The 16,065-nt window shown below is 54.7% G+C and overlaps 1 protein-coding gene across 5 annotated transcripts in view; it reads right to left on the bottom strand.

Annotated features, from left to right (window-relative positions):
* Nucleotides 1–16,065, bottom strand: part of ZMIZ1 (zinc finger MIZ-type containing 1) — a 250,401-nt gene that overhangs the window by 189,474 nt on the left and 44,862 nt on the right. For all 5 annotated transcript variants that reach the window (XM_054503119.2, XM_063669902.1, XM_054503121.2 and 2 more), the window contains exon 2: nucleotides 10,944–11,053. The gene's annotated coding sequence lies outside the window, so the exon portion shown is untranslated. The remainder of the gene's footprint in view (nucleotides 1–10,943; nucleotides 11,054–16,065) is intronic.

The raw sequence follows: 16,065 nt of genomic DNA on the forward strand, positions 1-16,065 counted from the left end.
CCCCAGGAAGCCCTGACTTGGGGGAGGGCACTGCAGGCCAGCAGGCCGCCACCAACTCCACTCTGTCCCCCTGCTGACCTTTCTCCTTTGTCAGCAGTGCACTCCATCAATGCACCGGAAGGGCCAATGCGATCCCTCCCAACTGCTCAGGCCAGGGCTGGGGGCAGGGGCTCGCTCTGCCCTCCCTCTTCAAGGAAGAGGTTTCCTGAACGTCTCCAGAAAGCTGGGAGCAAAGCCACTAAAGCCCTCAGTGCAAATGGGGAGACTGAGGCCTGGTGAGGGGCAGCTCAGAGTCCACCAGACAACTGCAGTCACAGCCTTGAGCAAAGAGCCCACCAGGCATGAGTCATGCCCCTCCTGCTGGCAGAGGGGAGGGAAGAGAGGAAGCCAGAGAGGAGACTGGAGCCAGGCCCTGGGGGATGGGCAGGCACAATCTGTCTGGGGGAGGGGCCTATGAGGTGTGGGAAGGGGCCTAGCGACTGCACCAGCAAGCCCCTGCGCCAAAAAGAGGATCCTGTGGGCTTCAGAGTGGGGCCAGTGGACTCAGGCAGGCCTTGGGTGGTCAACCATCCTGGTTTGCCCACAAGTGACAGGTTTCTGGGACACAGAATTTTCCATGCTAAAACCGGGACGGTCCCAGGCAATCTGGACGGCCACCCTAGTGGGGCTGATGCTAAACTCTGGTTTTCAGTTCAACCACTCTCTGTGTCTCAGTTTCCTCATCTGGAACGTAGAGCTTATAACAGTACCTTGTGTATGGTTGCTGGGAGGTGGGGGAGAGTGACATTAAATAATGTACTTAAAGTGCTTAGCATCCGGCACAGCATCTGATAAAAATCATTAAACAAACGGCAGGTGGCTGCTGTTATTACTCCCAACTGCTAGACTATTCTTACTACTATGAGTACCAGCTAACACATACCAAGTGTTACCCTGCACCAGACTTTCTAAGTACTGTGCATATGTTGCTAATCTAATCCTTACAATACTTAACGGGGAAGGAAGTATTATCATCCCCATTTTCAGACGAGGAAATTGAGGTGTGGACGGGTTAAGCATGCCCAGGCTCTTACACCTGCCAACCATAGAGCACTGAAAACCACTTCTTTTTCCACTGGAATGATCCCAAAGTCTGGGAGATGCAGGCCAATGTCAAAATGATTATGGTCACACTGACCCAGGGCAAGAACTGGACAAACACACAGGCCACTCTGGAGGTGCCCTTGGGATTGGCAAGCATACCCTGTTTTCAGGGAGACTGAGTCCCTAATCCTTAGCCTGGGTCTTCAAGACCTTCCCCTTCTGGTCCAATCAATCTAATTTATTTGAGTTCCAGGGTCTATTTACACAGCAAGAGAAAGGAATGCCCCATGATGTACACATGCCTCCTCCTGGCCCCAGGGGCTCCACTCTTAATCAGGCATGTTTTGCCTGCTGCGATTCATTCTGCAACAACACTCCAAGGTCAGATTCATGCCCATTTCCGAGATGAGAAAAGAGAGGCTTGGAAATGTGCTATGGTCACACAGCTGGATTTAAACTTGTCCAGCTCTGAAGCCTGGGCTCCTCTTGGTTGCTGGTATGACAAAATGAACAACAGCATGAGGGCAGGGGGCCACACTGCATATGTCTAGGTCGGGTATGGTGCAGGGAGAGGTGAGTACTAGAAAACTCCAAGGAGGGGCAGAGCCCCCTCTCTTAGAGCAGGGGAAACTCTGGCAGCTCAAAGAAGGCACCCAAGCACCCAGGGGTGCAGTAGTCAACCTGGACAGGTACTGTACCCAAGAAGAAAAGGGGGAGGGAGACCTGAGGCAGGAGCCCATCGCCCTGCTACCTGGAGGGGAGGGAGGTCTTGCAGAGACCCCTCTTTAGACTCAGAAGCTGAGCATGCAATGCCTCCTGTCCCAATCTCTAGGAAGTTCTCAGCACAAGGAACTGCATGCTTGCAAAGCAATTAGCTTCCAGCACCCAGGAAAAAGGTCGCTGAGGGGGCAGGCAGGCGCTGGCTGAGCAGTGGCCCTGGGAAGCTGGGCCCGGTTATTTTTAGCATCTCAATTCAAGAGGGAGGAGGCCCTCCTTCCCACCAGGTAAATGTCAGCACCACTAGCAGCCCCAGCCAATTAAAGCAGCTGGAGCCAAAGAGGGAAGACAGAGACTGGTGGCCTCTCCTGCTGGCCCCCAGCAGCTCCTGCAAAGGGCCTGCTCCCGACTCACCTCCCGCATGGCCCTGAACAGGAAACACTGGCTCGGTCTTTTTAAAAAGGCTGATCAGGGGCCTGGTTGGAGTCCTGGCTGGGCCGTGTGACCCTGGTCAAGTCTCACACCTTCTCTTCTGTGACTCCAGTTCCCCTCTGGAAAACGCCACCACCGCCCCCCCCGCCCCCGCCCCAGCCCACTTGATATTATGAGGGTGACATGAGTCAGGGGTTGTGAGGATAAGAGAAGCTTGCCACCTCCTGCTGTGGGGTGGTTGCTTTATTATTCCAGAGAAGAATGGACTTCCCGAGCAGGAACCTGGGCCATCTGACGGGGCCTGAGCTGGCTGCTGTGCAAACTGCTGGGGGGATTTGCGCAATCCCGGGGACTTGTAGTCCAAGGAGCCCATGGCTGGCGCTCTGCTGATAGGAGAGGCATGAGACAGAGGCCGCTGCAGGTCAGTGGAGGCTCTGCAAACACAGACCGGCCGAGCCCAGGGCTATGGGGAGGGGCCACACCTGGAGAGGGCACCAGACGCCCAGAGCGCCGGCAGCACGCCTGGCACTGGCATGGCATTTCCTCTGCATCAGGGTATCAGCCAGCTGCAGCCTTGAGAAGGAATAAATACTGTCCCCTCCCTGTCCCCAGCAGGAGGGAAGGAGGCAGAAGGAGGAAGGAGGCAGTTGGTCACAGAAAAGAGAAGGGAGGCGCATCTCTCATTTTATCCTGGGACCCAGATCCTTAGTCTGTAGTGGGGGCTGCCCCAGGGACCTAATCCCTCATCCTCCCAGGCTGGTCCAGCCTGGCAAACCCCAGAAATCTTAGGTCAGCTCTCCTCCACCGGGGAGAAGCCTTGGGTCCAGCAGCAGCCTTCTGGGCCAACTGCCCCCGAGGTGCTGGGGAAGCCCATACTTCCTTCAGCTCATATCCCCGGCACCAGCTCAAAGCCTCCAGAAGTGGATTCTTCCACTGAGGCACTTCCCTGCTGTGGCTCCCCAGGTGCCTGAAGCTCAGAGGAGATAAAAGGGAAACTGAGGCACAAAAGTGGGGCAGTGATCTACTCAGGGGCATTTAGCAAGTTAGAAGCAAAATATAACCTTCTTCCTTCTGCCATCTCCAACCCCCTGGGGGCACCTCCAGCCTCATTTCTTTCCGTGCACAGTCCCAGCCTCCACAAAGCCCCCATTATCTGCCCCAGTGTGGCTGCCACAGGGTCTTGGCCCAGCTGTTCCCTTTGCGTGGAATGCTTTCAGCTTGGTTCACAGTCTGGTCATTCTTTGGGGCTCAGCTGGCACTCACCTCCTCCAGGAAGCTCTCCCTGACCCCTGAGGCTTTCAGAGCCCCTAGACCCTGGCCCTAGGTAATGCCATGCTGCCTGTGGTCAGCAGCCTCCCAGATGGTTGAGCTGGCTGGACACTCTGCTGAGCCTTGGCAGAGGGGGCTGATGAGGGAAAGGGCAACCCCTGGTTTCCTGAGTCCACTTTATTTCATCACTCCCTTGCCCCTTATAAGCCTCACACTAGGCCCTGACTCTGAGGCATTGCCCCTAGCCCTGACCATTGGGCCTACAAATCCCAGCCTCACTGGGGCTCTCTGGGTAAATGGATGACAGGATAAGCCCTTGCTCGTGGTGGCGAACCTCTCACAGCAGGAGGCAGAACACAAATGCGGCTCCACGGAGCCAGGTCTGCGGGTTCCTGTGCAGCTCTCAGTCCCAGTTCTGGGTGGCTCTCCACAGGTCCCCAGAGCTTCCTTGGCCCCTCAGGGTCGGTCCTGCCTTTCTGCAGATAGAAGGCTCCTATCGCTGCTGCTGCTGGTCCCTGCCCCTGCCAGCCTCTGCACCCCCCATGTAGCCTACACAGTTTAGGGTGGCCCTGCACTCAGCTGATAGCCTGGAGCACCATGTTGGCTACCTTGGGGCATGCCCTCCTATCTCTGGGCCTCAGTTTCCTCATCTGTGACATGAGTGGGGTGGGTAAAATGATTTCTAAAGACCACTCCTCCCAACATGAGAGACAGGCTGTGGGTTTGTTTTTATTCCAATAAAGATGTCATGCTTGTGGCCCCACCCAGTGTCTATTACTTGCTGCACGGTCGCTGAGGCTTCGGACCTAGGAACACAGGGCACGGGCAAGGCTGTCCTCCGCCCCAATGTGTGGCCTGGGTGTGTGGCTCATGAACCAGAGACAGACAAACTCCGGAGCTCAAAAAGAGCCAGGGGAGCAAACATCAGTGGGAGCGAGAAGTGCCCTCAGTAAGTAACACCCAGGAAACTCTTTACAACCTCACACTCCTACCAGAGTGAGCACACACCATCCATGAGGCATGTCCAGGACTCCGGGACAGCCAGAGGCAGACCCAGACCCACCTCTCTTGGGAAAGATGCTGCCTACCTGCTCTAGCCTCTGTACCCACCATGAGGAACGCCGTGTGCCCCTGGGCTGGTCTCTGAGCCTCTCTGATCCCACTGTGTCACTGAGCCATGCCCGCCCCAACCTCTGAGCTGAGGTCAGGCCCATGGAAGATGTGGTCGGGGGAGGTGTGCAGATTGTGGCACCTGGCTGTACCGTCGGTCACTTTATCTTGCAGCATTTGAGAAGACTGGCTTTCCCCTTTTGGTAGCAAGCCCCAGCGCCTGGTCCAGCAGAGGTGCCTGGGTTGCTGAAGAGGCTGTGGTGGAGCATGAAGGTCCGGCCAGTGGACAAACCTCCAACCCTGCTCTTCCTGCTGCCACAGTTCCTGGGTGAACTAAGTCTTAGACTGGACCACACCTCACCCTTGCCCTAGCTTGCAGGCTGAGGCCAGCCCTCCTAGTTCTCACAAAGGAGCTGCCACTGCCCTACAGTCTCTTTTAGCTCCCCACTCCCTACAGGTTCGTGGCCAAACTCTATGGCCTAGCATTCAAGGCCCTCAGGGGCTGCCTCAGCTGTGGCTGAATGAATCTTCCTCCCCATCTGGACAGCCCTGACTTATGTCACCAAGTTGTGCAGAGACCCCAGGAAGACCCTACTCTTCCACTCTGTATAGGAACCCCACTCACCTTCCCCCTCCACCAGGAAGTCTTCTCTGGCTGCCTCCTACAGCATGAGGAAAGAGCTGTACCTACCTAGCAACCGTGCACTGGAGACTGTGACCTCTACTCAGACCTCCAGACCTGGGGCTGTGCTCTCCCAGCTCAACTGATGATTCACTATTGGATACCAGGGCCTACCTAGCACAGTGTAGGAGCACAAGGAAGTGTTCAACCCCAAGCTGGCTGATGGACAAAATGGATCACCCAGCAAACAGGCAAGTATCTGTGACAGGCAGTTTGTTGTGGTAGGGAAAACACATATTATGGTGTCAGATAAAACAGGCCTGAGTCCAGCCCAGGCCACACTATAACCTGTGTGACCTTGGCTAAGTTTCTTAACCTCTCTGTGCTTTGAGTTTTCTCATTTGTACAACAGGATAGTCCCAACTTCAATGGGTTGTTGACACCCTTGAAGACTGCAGTTTGTAATCCCTGACCTACCCCAGTCCTCTGGTTTTACAGACCAATAAACAGCTCCTCAGAGAGGGGCAGCAACTTGTCCAAGGTCACACAGCAGTTCTTAATGGGACTGAGGCTTGAACACAAGTCCTGCTCAGAGGGCCCATCAGGACAGCAGTCCTACCCTCCTGACCTAGAGGGGCATCCTACCTTGGGCAGGAATAAGCAGCGAGCTGCAAACGATTCCCAGATCCAGGCTGGGGTGGGGGTTGTGGAGTCATAGCAGGCTGCAGAGGCTGGGGTGGAGGGCCTGGGCTGCAGGCCACAGATTCCACGCAGTGGGAGGAGAGGTGTGCATTCTCAGCTGGCGCTGAAGATTGACAGGCATGCCATATGCGGACCCTGGAATCCCAGCTCCGTGTGGCCACGGGCTGGGCCCTGGCCAGGCCTGCTGTGAGCTGGGCTTGGCATTCAAGGTCTTCATGGCCAGCCCCAAACCGCCTATGTAACCCTGGAAGTCTGCTGACTGACATCTTAGGGTGTGCATGCTGGCAGCCTAAAGCCACACACCAGGGGCCGGAGGGGCTGGCGAGGAGAGTGCAGCCTTCGCCCCAGGTGGCTGCCCACAGAGCCCTGAGCAACAGCTGTTTGGGATTGCCTCATATGAAATCCAAATCCAGCCCAACCCCAATCCCTGATCTCCCTCTCCACCTTTTCTTAAAAGACCACACAACCATACCGCTCCATGGAGGGAAACCCTCCTGTGTGGTCACAGCCCTGGAGTCCACCCCCTACTCACTCCTGCTGCTGCCACCTCCACTCTTCATGCTAGAAAGTGCCAGAAAGCACTAACCACGCTCCAGGCATGGCTGTGAGAGTGCCCATGGCTTACTTCGTTGAATCCCTCACAACTAGAGGGATATTCTCCCCATTTTACAGATGAGGAAATGGGGCACAGAGAGATGAAATCACTAATCAGAAGCCACAAAGAAAGGGGTAACAGAGCTGGAAAACCTCCACGCCTCAGCCCAGTCTACAGCCGCAATCCGCCAGCATCTTCCACACTCATCCACCAAGCGTGTTTTGAGTGTCTTTCGTGAAGTGCCAGCCATATGGAACAGTTTGTCATGCCCCTGATGCGATACCCCTCTCATCTGTGGCCAGCCTTTGCCCGCGGTTGCAGCCCAGGCCAGCTAGGGCCTTCTCACCTCTGCCCCAGACTTCGGAGCCATGTATACCTGGCTCTAGTCCGCCGAGCCACGTGAACTGGGCCACATCACTTGTGGGGAAAAGCAGGGCTGGGCGCTTGTCTACTCTAGCTGGCTGGACCTCTGCGCTCTACCAGGCCCTCTTCAGCAACCCACATACCTCTCCCAGGCCAGGGGCTGGAGCTTTCTACCAGAAGGGAGAAGCCAGTTTTCCCAAATGCTGCAAGATGAGGTGGCCGAGGGTGGAGCCTAGGTACCACTCTCTGCTGCCACTGTCTACACCCCTGCCCAATGTGGGTCTGACCTCAGCCCAGGAACTTAGGATGGTTGTACCTCTGAGCCTCTGTTTTCCTATCTAGCAAGTGGGAATAGGGCCTTTCAAGAGCTCTCCAGGGTGTGATGGGTGTGAAAGTTCTTTGCACACTGTAGAGAACTCTATAGTGCAAGAGGTCATTGCAGCTACTGAAGGTATCACAGAGCAAAGGCTGGAAGGGAGGAGATGGGGGTCAAAGAAATCTCCATGACATCTAACCTGCACGAGTGAGTCTTCCAAGGAGAGATGGGTGGGTGGGCAAGGAGCAGTCCAGACAGAAGCCTCTGCAAATAAAACAGAGTAGACTCCCCATACCCTCCACTGCCCAGCCTGGTGGATTTGGAAAAGCACAAAAAACCAGGCCACCAAGGTAGACAGGGGCAGCACTGGAAGGTAAATGGGGTGAGTCAGGAGAGCCTTGAACATCACTACCTGATGGAAAGGGTTGCCTCTCCACCCTGGCCAAAGCTTCTGTCCTGGACTGCTTGGGATAGGCTAGATGCTGGCACCACTGACCCTCCTCTGCAGGCAGGAGGGTACCATCGCTCATTGGTAGATGAGGTTTATGGAGATGAGGAGGACTTGCCCAAGGTCGTGGGGCTAGTAAGTAACTGGTGGCACCTGCACTTGAACTCAGTTCTTGGCGCTAAATCCCACAATTGCTACACTTACTCAAGCAGGGTTGGCTTCACTGGCCGTCACACAGGGCCATAAGCTTAGAAGGACTCTACTCTGCTGTCATCATCTTGCAATCCTTTATAATTCATGAACAAAGGGCTCTGCATTTTCATTTAGCATTGGACCACAGCTAAATTATTTAGCGGGCCCTAATTCTAGGAGACTCTGATGGGTACTGCTGGGTGCAGATGCAGGTGCGAAGGGCCATGAATAAACTCTCACTTTTCTGGGACTTTGGTGGAGCTGAGCCTTCTGCTGGGTCTTCCTTGGCCTTTGACATCAACCTAGCAAATTTCTCCTCTTTCCAAGGCCCAGTGTAAATGTCACCTCCCGGGGATCCTTCCCAGTTTCCTTCCATAGTGGCACCTACCACCCATGCCAAGCAGAACCTTGGCTCCCTGTGCTGTGGTCCTACACCCTGATCCTTTAGCAGGTCACAGAGCCTCCCAGTGGATATGCAAGCAGTGGCTACCTCTCCAAAGGCCTAGGACTCCTCCAGGCCTCTTGGGTACCCCAGAGCTTTCTGCTGGCCAAGTTTCCAAAGGACAATCCTAAGGATACTTTACAAAGGAGTCGTGGAGAGGAAGTTACTAGGTCATGCTAGAAAGCAGACCCCAGAGAATAGCCTATCTTTCTATTTGCAAGAAAATGGCAGGTATGCCTGGGAATACTAGGTCAGAACTAAAGCCCAGATAATCCCAGAAGCCTCCTTGGGAACCCTCTCTAACCTGGAGGGGCTCTCTGGGAAGGAGGGAGGGAAAGGAAAAGGAAGTGTTGAACTGAGGTGGGTGCAGTGTGGTTAATAAGCACCCAATTCTGGCTGTGCTACTTCCTGGCTGAGTGGCCTGCCCTCTCTGAGCCTCAGTTTCCTTATCTGCAAAGTGGGTAATAAATGACCTATCCCTGAAAGGAGATCATGGGAGAAAAGAGCATAAATGTTCACATCTGATGACCTGGATCCGAAGCCCAGCTTCAACACTTATGAGCAGGTGTCCTTGAGAACCTCACCTGCATTTATTGTGCCTCAGTTTCCTCATCTGGAAATTGCTCGGTAAGGCCTTCTTCTCAGGCTTCTCAAGGGGATTTAGAGCTCTCATGGAGGCAATGTGCCAGTCTCCTGGCAGGGAGTCAAATGTGGTTGTTGTACCAAAGCTGGGCACTGCAGGCCCCCAACTCCTCAGGAGTCAACAGGGAAGTGCAGGTGGCAGAGCGGGAGCAGGGATGACACAGACCCCACCACCTTGGGGGAGGCAGGCAGTGTGGACTGTTGTGCCCATGATTCAGAGAGTACCCAGGCCCCAGGGGATGGGAAGCCTGGAGAGGAACAGCCCCCACATCCCCACTCTACCTGTAACCTGTTTTCTTCTCATGAGACTACTAGCTTCAATTTGTTGAAGCCCTGCAGTGCCCAAAATTGCTCTCAGCAATCCACACAGCAGCCTCTCATCCTTGTGGCCACCGTATAGGAGGCGGACGGGGATGATTCCTGTTTCCAGATGGGGAATGAGGCCCAGAGAGGGCAAGGGCTTGTCCATGGTCAGTCACATGGCTGGCCCTCAAGCCCCAACACCCTCCCCAACATACACACAAACAGAGCTCCAGCTCAGCCTCAGCCCAGGCTGTCCAGAGCCTCCCAGGAGCTGCTGGAAGCTTTTGCCAATGCAGAGCCATCGACCTCGGAACTGCCTCTTCTTGTTGGAACGCACCCTGCATTGTATGTGCATGGATATGCAGCCCCGTGTGTGTCAGAATGCTGTGTGCTTGTGAGAGTTTGTGCCCGTGTATGTGTGTAGTTCCAACACGAGTTTGTGAATGTGTATGTGAGCATGCAAGTGCACGCAAGTGTTATCTGTATGCATTCATGTGGCATGCAGAAGCGACGTCTGTGTACACGTTTGTGAGGAAGCGCACATTTGCACATCTGTATTATCTATGCATTCACCGCCATTCATGTTTGTGTGTGCATGCACATCCTGCCAGGTTCTGCTCCATCTACTGCTTCTGTCTCCGCACACTGTAACTCACTTGTGGTCACCTCCCCAGAATTCTCCCCCCAGCCTCTGAACCCTCTCCACACCACGGTTATGGGGCTTGCCCAGAAAACTGGGATCTTTCTGTTTCTCCATGGAGCAGAGAGTGGGACAGGCCCCTTTCCCTTGCACTGCAGTCGGTACCTAATCCAGGAGTTGGCACACAGTAAGTGTTTAATACAAGCTTAGGAAAACGAACTTGAGGGGTGGAGGGAAAGAAAGCCTTATCCAGCCTACACACCCCTCCTCTAGAGGGGGCCCTGGCTGCCACCTCAGAGGCACCCGGAGGCCAGGCCTGGTCCCTGCCACATCACATCACAAATGGGTCATGACCCCAGACCCACCAGGAGCCTGTCACCTGGTAAAAGCCCCTCTCCCTTTTCTTGAGTTGGGACAGGATCTGGCACTTCTGAAGACACCCATAATCGCCCTGATCCCCACCCCGAAAAAGAAGCTAGGAGCAAGGCCAGAGGCAGAGTAGGCCAGAGGGCAGTGGCTGGCGCACTGGAGCCACACAGACCTGGACTTGAACCCTAGGCTCAGCCAGGTGTGCCGCCTAGGGCAAGTTACTTCCTGAGTGAGTGAGGTTCAGTTTTCTTACATGTACAATGCTGGTGATTACAGCAATGCCCTCATAAGGCTGCTGCGATGCTGAAAGAAGTAATAACTCTATAGTACTTTGCACAGTACTATACAGTTAAGTGCTTATCGGGTTAGAGGATATCATTACTGTTATTTCCATGGACTAGACTAGAAAGCTGAGGCCCTCTAGAAGGAAAGGGCTACCCAAGGCAATACTGGGAGTTGGCAGCAGAATAAAATCCAATGTCCAGGTTGCAAGTCAGGACATTCACCACCCTCCACTGTGTGGCTTTCTTTGAGAGGAAAAGGCCAAGGAACAAATAAAGACTGAGAAAGAAGCCCCGTCCCCTCCCCAGCCCTCTGGGCCCCTGAAACAGTACCATGCACTCTGGGCGGCCCCGCACTCCCTGTCTGCCCCACGTCAGCAGGTGCACAGCACCAGAGAGCCAGCCCATCCCACTTACCTGCTCAGGCCTCTGCCGAAGGACCAGGACTCAAGTCTGCTGAGAGCGTCTGGAGGAGGAGGCGGCAGCCCCAGCAGTAGTACGAAATCAGAACACAGCTGCCGTGAGTCCTATGGGAGACAAGAAAGGGGGCAGTGAGCTCCAAGCTCTGACCCTGAGGGCAGCCCCTCACCCACATCATGGACCTCTAGGTCCTGGCTGCCATCTCCCGGAAGATGGAACTAGCCCACCAATGTGGAGCTACTCTAGGCACTGGATACCGCCCCGCCACTGCCAAATAAAGGTCACAGCTCCTGAACGTCACATTCGAAGCCCCAGCACCGGCCGAGCAGCCCCGCAGCCCTGAAAGCCAGACCACAGCGGCAGCCAAACCTGCCCGCCCACCACTGGGCTTCAGTCAGCCTGGCCTCCCAGAGTCCCTGGCTCCGGCCTTGGCACACGCTGGGTGCCCCACTCAGAGCTCTTCTCCCCACTTCTCTGTCTTTCAAGGGCCCCTGGCCTTTGAGACTCTGCTCAAGTGCTTCCGTGGAGCCCTCTCTCACCAGCCCCTCCTTGCTTGTTCGTCTCCAGTGGGCTGTGCACCTGGCCAACCTCGCCTCCTCCTGCTTCCCAAAGGACACTCTCCCGCTCCAGGCCCAGCTCCTGGACATTGGGAGTGAAGTCTAGTTTCCCTCTGTCCTCTGAACTGGTTAACAAGGACCACAGAGACTCCTTGATGGATGAATGGTGCCGTGAAGGTGTGCAGTGAACAAACAGAACAACATGGGCCGACTGAAGTCAGGAGGCCTCCCCTCATCCTTTCCTCTGTTCGATTCTAGAATATGGGGTCAGACTGATGAGAAGAAAGGGACTTGGTGAGGTTGACACTTTTCCTTGTCATTTTACAAATGAGGAAACTGAGGCCCTGAGAGGGAAAGGGTTCCTCCCATGGTGAAAGGCAAGGCTGGAGCGAAGTCCAAATCTCCTCAGGGATGGAGGCTGTGTGGCTGTCTCCCCCCAGCTCCTGCATCTGCAGACCCCTGGCCTCCCTGACTGTTGAGGGTCAGGTCAACCATGAAAGGCAGCTTCTGGGAAAAGGAGAAGGCAATAGGAGGCCTCTGGGGTGGAAAAAGTGCAGCAGGAAAGCTCATGCTCAGAAAAGAGGGATCAGCCTCATGGCTCTACTTCCCCCGACCTCGGGGCCTGAGGCTCAGGGCAGGCAGAGAGGACATCACAGGAAGCCCCTTCCAGTGTCCACGAGATGCACCTCCAGCCCATCTTCAGCTGGGTCTTTGTAAAGTCCCCTTCTGCTGGTGGGGCACACACTAGACACTAGTCCCACCACTTGGAAGAACAGTTTGGAAGGGTCTCTTACCCTGTGACCTCTCCCATGACCCAGCAACTCCATGTCCACAGAAAAATGTGCATATGTTCACCAGAAGACATGTGCTAGAATGCTCGTAGCAAGGCAATTCGTAACAGCCAGAAAATGAAAACTTCCCAAATGGCCACCAACCATAGAATAGGTCAACTGGTGTTTCCACACAACAAACTGCTGCACAGGCTTGGGAATGAGTGATCTGCAACTTCATCCAACAACACCACGGGTAAATCTTGCAAACACAATGTTGACTCAAAAAGCCAGGCGTGACAGAGAATACACTTATGAGATCCATTTACATAAAGGTCAAGAAGGGCAAAAAGACTCTACGCCTGTAATAGACGAAATACGGCAGGGGTCCTCTGGAGTTCCTCCTATCAAGAGGCGGAGTCTGTTCTCCACCTGCTGAGAGCTGGCCTTGAGAGTTGTTTAGATCAATAGGATTCGGTGTGAGTGACATTTTGTGAGTTACAGAGACTAGGCCTCCTCAAGAGGTCCTGCCATTTCTGGCCTTGCCTCTCCTGGGAGGCTGCAGGCCATGGAGGGAGGTGTCTGTCTTAGTGGAGGGTGGGGAACTCCCCTGGCAACAGCCAGCACCCACTGCCCGTGTGACTGAGGCCATCTGGACCTTCCAGTCCAGCCGACCCTCAAAGGTGACTGGAGTCACATGAGCCCAAGGGAATCAGGAGGAGAAGTCCAGCCAAACCACAGAACTGTGAGGTTTCATAAATGGTGGCTGCTTTAAGCCACCAAGTTTTCAGGTGGTTTGCTGGGCAGCAGGAGATAACTCACAACAGGCTGGAAGTCAGGACGGTCGGCATCCTTGAGGGGGCAGTGAGTAGAGGGCACAGGGGGCTCTGGCGGGTCTGCAAGTTTCTGTTTCTTGATCTGCCTGGTGGCTACAGAAGCATGTGCCCTTCAGGATAATTTGTCAAGCTACAAATGTAGGAGATACACACTTTTCTGCACGGGTGTAACACTTCAATGGGAACTAAAGACAAATCTTTCCATGGCTCTCCGCCCAAGTGAATCAGGTCAGCCCCACCCTGGCCAGCCGGCCTCTGTAGCCCATCCCCAGCCCTGCAGGCTTTACCTCACTCTTCTGTGCACCCCCACAGGCTGCATCACACCTCCACCCCAGGATGCCCTTCCCCTTCCTACCATGCTCAAGCCTGCAGTCAGGTGGCACCTTCTCCTGGAGGTCCTCCCTGACCTCCCCAGGCCTTGCCTGGGTGTCCATATTCACACAGTTCTCTCTCTGGGGCTGGGTCTTCCCCAGGGTGTGTAAGTATCTCTTCTGCCTCCCCAGCTCTCAGAGTTCTCCAAGCAGAAGCTCTATCAGGGTTGGGTGGCACCCCTATTCCTCTTCCCCAAGGGTCGAGACACCCCCAGCCATACTGTGATGGCCAGAGCAGGCTTCAGGGGAGGATGGGGGACTGGGATCTCAAGATGGGTCAGCTGCCAGCTCCCAACAGGGCAATTCTCTCCTGGGGGCCCAGCCTTCTCCCACGGAGATGGAGGGTGGGGCTGAATCCGGGGGTGCAGTAAGGGGCTACAGAGTGCAGGGCTTATGGGGGGATTATACTCCCCATTTCGCAGTAGGCCATGATGCCCAGTAAATGGGCACCACTCCTTCCCTCTTAATTATCTATTAAAACAAAATTGCAAGACCCATGGCAGTAGTATAATGCTACACCCTCTGGCAAAACAATGGAAACTGCTAGGCAGACAGAAGGAAGAGCTGTAATGCCAGACAGAGTGGGCATCGGCTCCACTAAAATCCTTCCATGTATTGATTCCATGAATTGTCCATCAGCCCCGAGTGACTGAGAAGGCAGAAGCCCTCCCCTATCCAACCTCAGGTGAGTGACTGGCTGAGGCCTCAGCTGATCCCTCAAGCCAGGACCTTGGCCTAGCCACCCCTCTAAGGGCCTCTTGCCCCCACATTTGCAGCTCCAGCTCTGTCCTAAATAGATATGTGGTCTCTGGGGAAACCCTTCAGCCCTCAGTTCCCCCCAGCATCATCTAAGAGCTATGGCTGACACAACGATCTCTGATGAGCCCGTTTTCTCTCTCGTGGGAGGAACGGAATCCCCGATAGGCCAAGGCGGTGCTGAGGCCCAGCATCTTTCTGCCTTCCTCAGGTTCTCCACTGTACCAGCAATGATGCTTACCAGCAATAGGATGATGCAGCCACCTCACACACTACAGACAGGCCACAGCACCTGTCACCTTCCTGCGTTCTACCTCCAGGACCCTTTGCTAAGAGAGGAAGCTCCTTACCCAGCAGAGAGGCCCAAACAAGCCAGAAAGTGGCGAGGCTGGGAGAGGGAAAGACATCAGATCCCAGGAAACACGGTCTGTCCTGTAGCAGAGAGAACTCCAAGCCCACAAGGGCAGACTAACATCAGAAGCAACTCTGGACTACAGTATGCCTTCCACAAGTGGGTCTGCTACCTTGGAAGGTGGTGAGTACCTCATTCCCAGAGGCATGCAAGCAGAAGGGAGCTGCCACGTGGTGCTGTGGGTGCTGTAAGCACCAGAACAGAGCTGGACTCTATAGTTCCCAAACTCCTCTGCTAAGAATCACCTGGGCTGATTGTTAAACCCACAGCTTCCCAGGCCTCTCCCCTGGGAATGGAAGTCTATGGGTCTGGAACACAGCCCAGAAATTTAAATTTCTAGCAAGTCCTCCCAGGTGATGCTCTGCATCTGGAAAGTTTGGGGGAGCACTAGCAGATGACCCTCCAGGTCCCTCTGAGTCCCTCACTCCACTCCACCACCCACACCCCATCTGGAAGACACCACCCGGGCAGCAGCCTTACTGCATCGTTAAAATGAAAGTGATTTAGAAGCTTTAAGAGGGGGCAAAGATGTCAGGGGGAGGGGAGATTCTCAGCCTGTGGTGATACGGGCGGCAGCTCCTTCGTAGCCCCCCTGGGCCCCCCCAGAGCCATCCAGAAAAAAAGCTTAACATTTGTGGAGGGGGGGGTGGTGCTGACAGCTGTTCAGCTGCTGCTCAGTGAGGCCCCGGAAAAGCAATTATCTTGCTCTTAGCAGAGAGGAGCTGGCTTTTACCCGCCCCTTCCCTCCCTCCCACCTTCACACACACACACACACACACACACACACACATACATACACACACACACACACACACACACACACACACTCAGGCCAAGATGCTGTGGCTGGCTCTGAACCCGCCTTCCCCCACTCCCAGCCTCCAGATTTCTCCAACTCACTCAACCTCCATCCTCAGAGCACATTTCCAACACTTAAATCATTTAGCCCGCTAAACCAGAGACGGCGAAATGGGTGCTATTTCTTAAAAACATACAGAGAGCGTATTAAATTATTGATAGCCATTAAACAGGGGGAAAAATTAAACAGCTCTCAGCTCTTATCAATCATTCATGCAGTTTCCACTGGGGTGTTTTCTGGAGAGTGATCACTCTGGCAACCTGGGGAGCCAGCTCCTCCCGGGCAGGGAAGGCTGCCGCTGGATAGAAATGGATGGGGCCACCCCAGTCCCCAGCAGTCAGGGGGGCAGCACTGCCCTCAGAGGGGATCAGGGGTAGGAGTCCGGCAGGCAAGTCAGCCTCTTTCCATTTGCAAACTCCTACCTCCTCTTCACCACACCATTAACAAAGGGAGACTCCAGCACCGCCTTCAGGAACCCCCTTAATTAAATCCAGCCTGCTTTTATTGAGCTGATACTACACATCAGGCCTGTAGGACCCACAAAGAAAAAAGCCTCAA

This window comes from Pongo pygmaeus, chromosome 8, assembly GCF_028885625.2.
Source record: "Pongo pygmaeus isolate AG05252 chromosome 8, NHGRI_mPonPyg2-v2.0_pri, whole genome shotgun sequence".
Taxonomy (NCBI): domain Eukaryota; kingdom Metazoa; phylum Chordata; class Mammalia; order Primates; family Hominidae; genus Pongo; species Pongo pygmaeus.